This window comes from Prosopis cineraria, unplaced genomic scaffold (assembly GCF_029017545.1).
Source record: "Prosopis cineraria cultivar Desert tree isolate PC_DT_omini unplaced genomic scaffold, ASM2901754v1 PC1833, whole genome shotgun sequence".
Classification (NCBI taxonomy): Eukaryota; Viridiplantae; Streptophyta; class Magnoliopsida; order Fabales; family Fabaceae; genus Prosopis; species Prosopis cineraria.
In genome coordinates, this window is record NW_026557158.1 from 3,698 (window position 1) to 12,755 (window position 9,058).

The 9,058-nt window shown below is 30.1% G+C and overlaps 1 pseudogene; it reads left to right on the forward strand.

Annotated features, from left to right (window-relative positions):
* Positions 1-316: 316 nt before the first annotated feature.
* On the forward strand, positions 317-3,958 carry LOC129300974 (uncharacterized; annotated as a pseudogene).
* The last annotated feature ends 5,100 nt before the right edge of the window (positions 3,959-9,058 follow it).

Genomic DNA, 9,058 nt, shown 5'->3' on the forward strand with positions numbered 1-9,058 from the left:
TAAATAATTATGATGATTATATACGATTAATATTTGTAATTTATGATAAAAATTAAAAATTAATCAAGATAACTTTAATTTCTAATAATAAAATATAATATATTTTGAAAATAAAAAAATAAAATTAAAATAACTTAAAGTTCTTTCTTTCTATTTTTTATTTTTAAATATAAAAATAAAAATAAATAAATTGAAAACACCTATATAAATAAGTTTTAAATTTTTCTATTTTTGAAATTAAAAATCAGTTTTAAAACAAATATCTCCTTTCTCTCTATTTTCTCTTTTTGTTTTCATTTTCCTTTTTTCTCAATTTTTCTTCACTCCCAAACAACCATCATTCTCGCCCCTCTCCCCCTACCCCTCGTCGTCTTCACCGAATTCATCTCATCTCTCAGATTCTCACTCTCGTTCTGGCTCAGTCTCAGCCCTTGCTAGCGCCACGCCCTTTCCTACCGACACGAAGTTACGCTGTGTTGCTTCTGTTCACTCGCCCGTCGCGGTTGCCGCGTCTTGTTCGCCAGCCTATCGCCTCTCGTTCAGTTCTCGTCGCGGTCGCTCCAGCCTCCAAGTTCGCAATCCCCCTTCTCGATCCAGGTTGGCAGGTTTTTCGATCTTCTTGGTGCTTGTATGCTGCTTCAATCTTTGATCTCATTCGCTGTCTTGTTTGATCAAGTTACATGTTTGGTGTTTTTACTTGTCTCCCGCTTCAATCTTCTTTGTTCTTGTCCTTCTTCTGGTTTAATGAAGTATGATTTCTTCCTGCTGCGTCTTATCTGCTATGTAATTATTTATTTTGCATCTACATAATTAAGTTGGGTGAATTGTGAACCCGAGTTCAATCTTTGCTGTTTTTACTTTTTACTCTTGTTTGAAATTGAAAAATGAACCATTGTTTCAACAATTAATCCATTTACAGTCCAAATATGTCGTCCAACTTGTGCACACGCTATCCTCTGATTCAGTTTGCGGGTTACAAAATGTTAGATTAGATTCATATTCCATCGTTGTATTTGATGAAAAAAACAGAGAGAAAAATGATTTTTAAAGGAACATTTCCCGTCATGCTACTCCGAGTGACTAAGTGAGGATCATATATTAATTAGGAAAGTAATGCTATGTAGGTTATAATCAGAAAGACTTTTATATTCCATTGTAACATTTAACATTATAACTGCTTAAAGGGAAGTTATATCACAGTACTATAAGACCAGCTATACTATATAAAGGAATAAAAAGAACATAAAGTTGTGATAGCAAAGATGAAGTTGTTTAGATGGATGTATGGATATACAAGAAAAGAGAAAACTCATAACGATCACATATGAGAAAGAATTAGCATGACATCTGTTGTGGAGAAAATGGTTGAAAATCAACTAAGATAGTTTGTACGTGTTCAAAGAAGACTAGTGGAGGCATGGTGAGAATAGACAATTCAAGTCCTCTATAGAAAGGGTAGAAGAACACCAAAGAGAATACTAGATGAAATTATTGAAAGGGATATTTTGGTTAACAATAATTCCAGAGATTTGGTTATTGATAGAGCATGATGGCATTATGCAATTCATGTAGCCGATCTCATATATTAGGATAAGGCTTGTGGTTATTGTAGCATCCCTATCATGTTAAAATTTGCAATATCTTAAATTGCATCCTTATCTATTTTATCTATATTTTACTTAATGGAAACTTGATTTATTTGGAGTTTAAGTTGTTTTAAATTGCTGGTGTCATCTTTAACTGCAATGCTTAAACTTTGGTTACAACTTGTTTGGTGATCTTTTCTGTATGTAAAATTTAAATCTTTGGACTCATTCTTTCTTGTTGCTTTATGCAGTTTTGATGGAAATAAAACCTTAAGATCTATATCAGTTTATAAGCGTATTAGTGTTGAAGAATAAATATCCATGCTGAGCAATCTAATCTAGTTTTTAATCTTTGATGCATAAGTAGGGAGGGAGAAGTCGTGAATTGGTAAAAACTGTGAATCTCATCTATATAAGACAGGACTTTTTAGGCTTCAGATTTGAATGTAAGATATTTTTGTTATAACAGATCAAAGTTTGAAATAGTCATTGGATTTATATAAATATGCGTTTGGTTGACTTGGATATAGAGTCTGTCAATGTAGAAGAGTTGTTCTGAGTATAGACAATCTTTATTTTGTATACAACTATATAATATTTCAATGTGATTGGGTTCTGCCATATTTCTGTACACTGATATGTGATGTATGTTGATTGTTGATACTTGTCTTAGTAACTTGATGGAGAGTTCTGAAGAAGAAAAGGATGCTGTTTCTGGGAGTCATGCTATGCCTTTGGAACTGAGTCGTTTAGCATCTAATGGTACAAAATTTGTAGATGAAGTACTTAATGGTCATAATCAACGCTGTATGGAAAACTTTCGCATGGATAAACATGTTTTTTATAAGTTGTGTGATATTTGCAAGCCAAGGGCTTATTACGTCACACAAATCGAATCAAAATTGAGGAGCAATTGGCCATATTCATGTTCATAGTTGGTCATAATATGCGGACTCGAGCTGTTCAAGAGTTATTTCGTTATTCTGGAGAAACTATCAGTCGTCACTTCAACAATGTTTTGAATGCAATAATGTCAATTTCGCTTGACTTTTTTAAGCCTCCGACCTCTGAGGTTCCTTTAGAAATTGTTGATGATCCTAGGTTCTATCCATATTTTAAGGTATGAATTCTTTTAATTGAATTGACCTTGCTTGATGATGATTTTATCTCACTTTTTAAATATTTTTAAAATAGGATTGTGTGGGAGCAGTTGACGGTATACACATGCCGGTGATGGTTGGTGTAGATGAGCATGGACCTTTCCGCAATAAGAATGGTTTAACTTCACAACATGTTCTGGCTGCTTGCTCGTTTGACCTCAAGTTCTATTATGTTTTGGCTGGTTGGGAAGGATCTGCTTCTGATTTACAAGTTTTTAATTCAGCAATCACAAGGCGGAACAGACTACAAGTTCCTGAAGGTAAATTGTTTTTAAAATGTTGGCATAGTTTAGGTAGTGATGCTCACTCTAATGACATAATGGGATTCTATCTCTTGCCAATTTGAAAGGTAATTGGTAAAATCATATTCTAAGCAGAAGAAATTTTGTTCATGTAATTTCTATGTGCCTAATAGTTTTTACTTTGCATACTGCTATGCTAGAATAAAAGTGAAGCCTATTATGATACAGGCAAGTACTACCTCGTAGACAACAAGTATCCAAATGTGCCAGGCTTTGTTGCTCCATATTCTAGTATTCCCTACCACTCCAGAGAATTTCCTAGTGGTTATCATCCTCAGGATGAAAGAGAATTATTCAATCTACGACACTCTTTGTTACGAAATGCTAATGATCGAGCTTTTGAGGTACTCAAGGAACGATTTCCTATATTGATGGCTGTTCCTCCATACCCATTGCAAACGCAAGTGAAGCTGGTAGTGGCAGCCTGTGCATTACACAATTATATCCGCTTGGAGAAACCAGACGATTGGCTTTTCAAAATGTATGAAGAGAATGTTTCAATTCAAATGGAAGAATCGCTGCCGCCAATAGAGATGGAACAACCAAACTTAGATATTGATATGCACTCATTGGATGATACTTTTGATGCTGAACAACTTGAACTTGCTACACGGTTAAGGGACTCTATTGCAACTGAAATGTGGAATGACTATATCCATTCGATGTCTCCCGTGTAGATTGAGTTAAATGTTTTTTCGTGCCTTTGTATTTGGCTAGGTTTGAAATTTACTTAGTATGCCTAGGAGGGTTTTAGTGTACATTGGCATTATTTTGGTCATACGATAGATGTAGCGAGAAATTACAATTTACTTTATAGCTTCACCCATTACTTTTAGAAAATGGATTATGGTAATCAATTCTTGAATGATGGCTGGAAGAATAAAACACTGTGCATTTTTGTTTTGTTGAACAGAGGATATAATATAATTTTGAATCTCTTGAAGATGGCCATTTGATTTTGATGAGATCTTTTGCGACGTTTTAGGTGGCATGTCGAGTCATCATAAGATGCGATGCTTTTCAAGCAGAGAAAAATCTAAAGAAAGAAATCTATATTTAAAAGGTTACCTATATTTAAGAGGTTACAATGTGTATTTGGAGTTCAATTTATCACATTGAAGGTCTAATGCATAAATGTACACTTGAAGGAAGCAAATTTGGTTATAATGTATATTTGAGATCAATTGCATGTTGCAATGCATCATGGAAACTTGACATTATGGATGGTTGAGGGGAGAGGAGGGAAAATTCTCCCCTCCAATGAAACACATCATAAAAATATGAATAGTAATCCAAATCAGTATTTAATTAGTCCAAAATAATCTTCCAAGGCTGAAGTCAAGAACAGGAAAAAAAAAAATAAATCAAAATTGAAGCTTTAAATGGCATGAAAGATTTTTAAATAAAAACAAGTGGCATAACATGAAAGTGGCATGAAAAATATTTAAATGAAAACAAGTGGCATAACATGAAGAGTCTTAAATTAATTAGTTTTAATTTGTTTATTTTAATTATGTTTGAGTCTTAGTTTTTAGCACATCATTTATAAATAAGCATGTCATGTGCCTAATGTAACACACCAAATTTTTTTTTTTAAATAATTTAACTCAACCATAGTTGGGTTACAGCCACCCAACACATTTTTATATCAATAATTTCGATATAAAATATTTTATAATTGGTTTCAACTCACACACTATAACATTTCAGATAAATTTTTACCTCCCACATGCCATTAGGCTAAATCACATTTGTCCATCCTTATACTCCCAACAAGTAAACTAAATCACATTTGTCCATCCTTATACTCCCAACAAGTAAAATAAGCAATTTAGTCAATTTTCAACACAAGCCAGTTATTTGGCCTTATAATCTTGCCATTTTAACCAATCCAAAGTAAACCAAATATTAAAATTACAATCATCCAAATTGTACCAAAAATAGAAATAGTTTGAAAGGCATGATTACATTTATATATTCATATAATTGACAATAAACAAAAAAGCCCTAATATTGGCAATATAACACATTATAAATCATAAATTAAATACCCAAAAGAGACAGTGGATCTATACCACTAAGCCTCTGGGACTCCTCCACGTGTCACTCGTGGCTTTTCTCCTGAAAATTGTTAACCACATAATGAGACTCAAAAGTCCCAGTAACCAAAGCCAATTTATAATAGTGTATACAAACAGTTAAGTGTATGCTTACTAAGTGAGAATTAAAAATAATATAATTCCAACAAATATAAGAAATATTATAATAAACACAAACAACCATCCTTATATCCCTCCATTAACCTCGAGCCGTAGCCCTCACTCGGTGCTAAATTACCCGGCCAAAAGTAGATTAGCCCGAGCCCTTATAAACCACCTATTGAGCTCCAATAGGGGCATACCACATGGCACATAAATACAACAACAATAGCAGGTCTCCCAACACCTCCCACAATAATTAAACAAATTCATAATAATATTGCACAATTATACAATATTACAAAATTCATAATTTTCTCAATAATCACCCAATTAACATGAAGTAACACTAATCACAAATTAAAAGCATGGTTACCTTGTGGCTTTTTCAATAAATTATTCCTTAAAATTTCTTTCTCACCACAATCTTCACCAGTAATACAATCTACAAATAACATATTATTTATAAATATTAGTTTCAATTTTTGAAACTAATAAAATAATTCTAATAATAGAATTAAAAATATAACATAATTCCTAATCTCAATCTTAATACAAATCTATAGTTAATACTATTAAGTATAATTTTTAACTCCTCTTTTAATTATCAATAAACATTAATAATCTAAAAATCAACTTCTAAACTAATTTTTATTATCAAAATTTTTTTTTATTTCATAAATTCGTACCTAAAATACCCAAAAATTAAAAATTAAGTCTCTAGCTTAAAATCATAATCCTATAGCCATAATAATTCATTTCTCATCCCAAATAATCATCTAAACCTCAATAAATCAACATATATTTTCAGATCTAGTCTATAATTTGATCCATAAGCCACAAATTCAAAGATCACCAATAAATTTATACTCTAGAATATTTATTATACTACTAACAACCTCAAAAACCATATTTATTCAACACAAATTCATCCCTCTTCCAGATCTTAAATTTTCTACCACTACAAAATCAGAAACCAAAGAAGAAAGATGACTAAGAAAAATTTTTAGAACACTTACTTAGTCTTGGAAAGCTTAAAATCACACCCTAAATATCCTATTAAAAACTCTTACCTTAAAAATTTAGATATTTCGCACCGGCAACTCGCTTCTCTCCGCCTCAGCTCGCGCGCAGGAAAGGAATTGAAGAAATGAAAGAAAACGGGTGAGTTTTATAAAAATTCAGTGGGTCCCACACATTTTTTTATTATTTCTTCTTCTCTCTCTCCCTTTTTTTTATTATTATTTTATATTTACTATTCATGCGGTGCCGAAAGCAAATTCGTTTTCTCTTCTTCTTCCTTTTTTTTTGGCATACCTTTTCCCCTTTTTTTATTATAATAATAATTTAATAATTTTTTTAATTAATTTTTTTTAATAAATTTATTTTTTTTTAAATTTTTTTAATTTAGAATTATATCCTAAATTAGATTTAATAATCATTTTCTACTAATTTTCTTACCTCTAAATATTATTTTTTTTTTAAATTTCTATTAACCTAAATTAACTATTAAAAATTTAAATTGGGATGTTACACCTAACGTAATTTCATTAAGTGGTATGTTTATATTAAATTAGGCTTTTATCTGTCTTAATTTTTTTTATTTTTCCTTGTACTTTCATATATATATATATATATATATATATTGTTATATTATTTAGTCTTTTAATAGGAGAGAAACATGGTTACTCATTAATGGGCATTTGAGTTTAAGTGAGTCAATTAGGATTTTTCTTTTAACTAGGTTTTTTTTTTAAGCGTCTTGGTTTTCTTTGCCTATTTAAAAGTCATCATATGTGCTTATAAAAAAAAATTGAATTGAATAATATTAATTTCTTTTTAAGCTAGTGTAAATAGTTTCCTTGTATTTCTTGGAGAAATACCTTGACAGCAAATGTTTGATCGTCTCTTATGTTTCGTATATTTGGAGTTTTCGAAAATAAGTTTTTTTTAATGGAAAATAAATTACAAGACTAATCAAAGTAAACAAGATACAACAAGAAACTTGATTTTTTTATTAATAAAACATTTACTTGATGTTTTGGGATAAAGTTTCTTCGAATTCTGAGTTTTAGATCCTTTATCTTCTTCTTTTGAATAATTCGTATTTTTATTTATCTTTGTTTACTAACCAAATCTATACTTTATGGGTTTTTTAAAGCATATTCATATTGAATCCACATTAAATGATATTATAGCCTAAGGTTTGCTATATTTCAGGTTTTATCTTTCTAATCTTTCTCATCTAATCTAAATCCACTATCTTATGTTTCTTTTTTTGGCAACCTCTATCTCTTATTGAAATGTTTGTCGGATCGATTTAGGCTTTTAAGTACTTAAAGAAGAATACCAAATGAAAAAAGAAAAACATTTTAATGTTACCTTTTAGTGATTGGATTGTCATCCAATATGATTACAAGTTTACGATATTAATAATTATAGGAAAAAAATATGGTAAATTTCACACCAGCAGGAAAACCTTCTCAGATGAGAATTTCTGCCCCTTTGACTGAAATAAATTTTGCTAAATTATTGGTAAACATTAGCCTCTCGTATATTTACGTGGATATTCACCATTAAGTAACCTAAAAAAAATTAAAAAAAAGAAAATTAATTACCAAAAAAATTTAACAAGCACGTCAATAAATAATAAAATTAAGAGGAACCACTGACCACCTATTCCAGATAACCAGAAAATTTACATTGAATGATCAAAATCAAAAGTGATTTATGCTAAACATTCCAATTTTCTGAAATTACCTGACAGATATCCTTCCTTGCGGAAAAAAGAATGTTGACCAAATTGTCTTTACCATCACGGTTAAATTTGCGATAACTGAGATAATATGACTTGCATATTTGTGTTCTTATAATGCTAAATACTCATGTTTTACATTTGCATGTTCCAGCAAAAATGACATTTACTACTTAAACTTATATGATTTAACACAGATAATGCAAATTTATAATCCTAGTACGAGGATCCACCGTTCAGATATCAAAATACTGTTCTAAAGATTAGTGGCCATAAACAAAATCTGTTATTAAATCAGTTAAGGCACTTGTTTAATGATTTACCGGATTAACCTAGATTCGAATACTTTTGTAAAGAATGTAAACAAATTGTAATTAGATTGGTTATGAATAAAATATTTTATTAAATTGATCAAGGTACAAGTTCAATGATTTATTGATTTAACCAACCAAATGAACCCATATTTCAATATTTTATTTAAAAAAAATTGATAATCGCAATTCATTTATTTGCTTATTTATCTATTGCAGAGTAGAACCTTAATCTTTTAAAAAAAATAATAATAATGAGAAAGCTTGGCTAACAATAGAGAAAGAATATTGAGACACTAAAGTCATATTTGGTAATTAGAATGAAATAGATTGAAAAAATCATGATAAAAATGAATTAAATCACATTCTACCATGATAAATATGATAAATTCATTAATATATGCTATAAATGTGGGAACCATCACACCTTTTAAAAATTTTATAAATTATTATTTTTAATTTTATGAACTAAATTACTTTTTTCTTTTGTGAATGTACTTACATGTTTCCTTTTGTCATCTCACTTTTATTTTTTTAATCTATTTTCATTTCATTTTTTTTAATAAGCAAATGAGACTTAAGAGTAAAGGGTACAATTTCTTAAACTTACATGTATAACGGCTGGAACTCTAATGCCAGCCAAGACGAGGAGCTTTTAGCCCTTGGAAGCAATACAATAAATATACAGTACTTCCTCTAATTTACTTTATAAGTCATATTTTAAAAGAATATAATATTTTATTTTA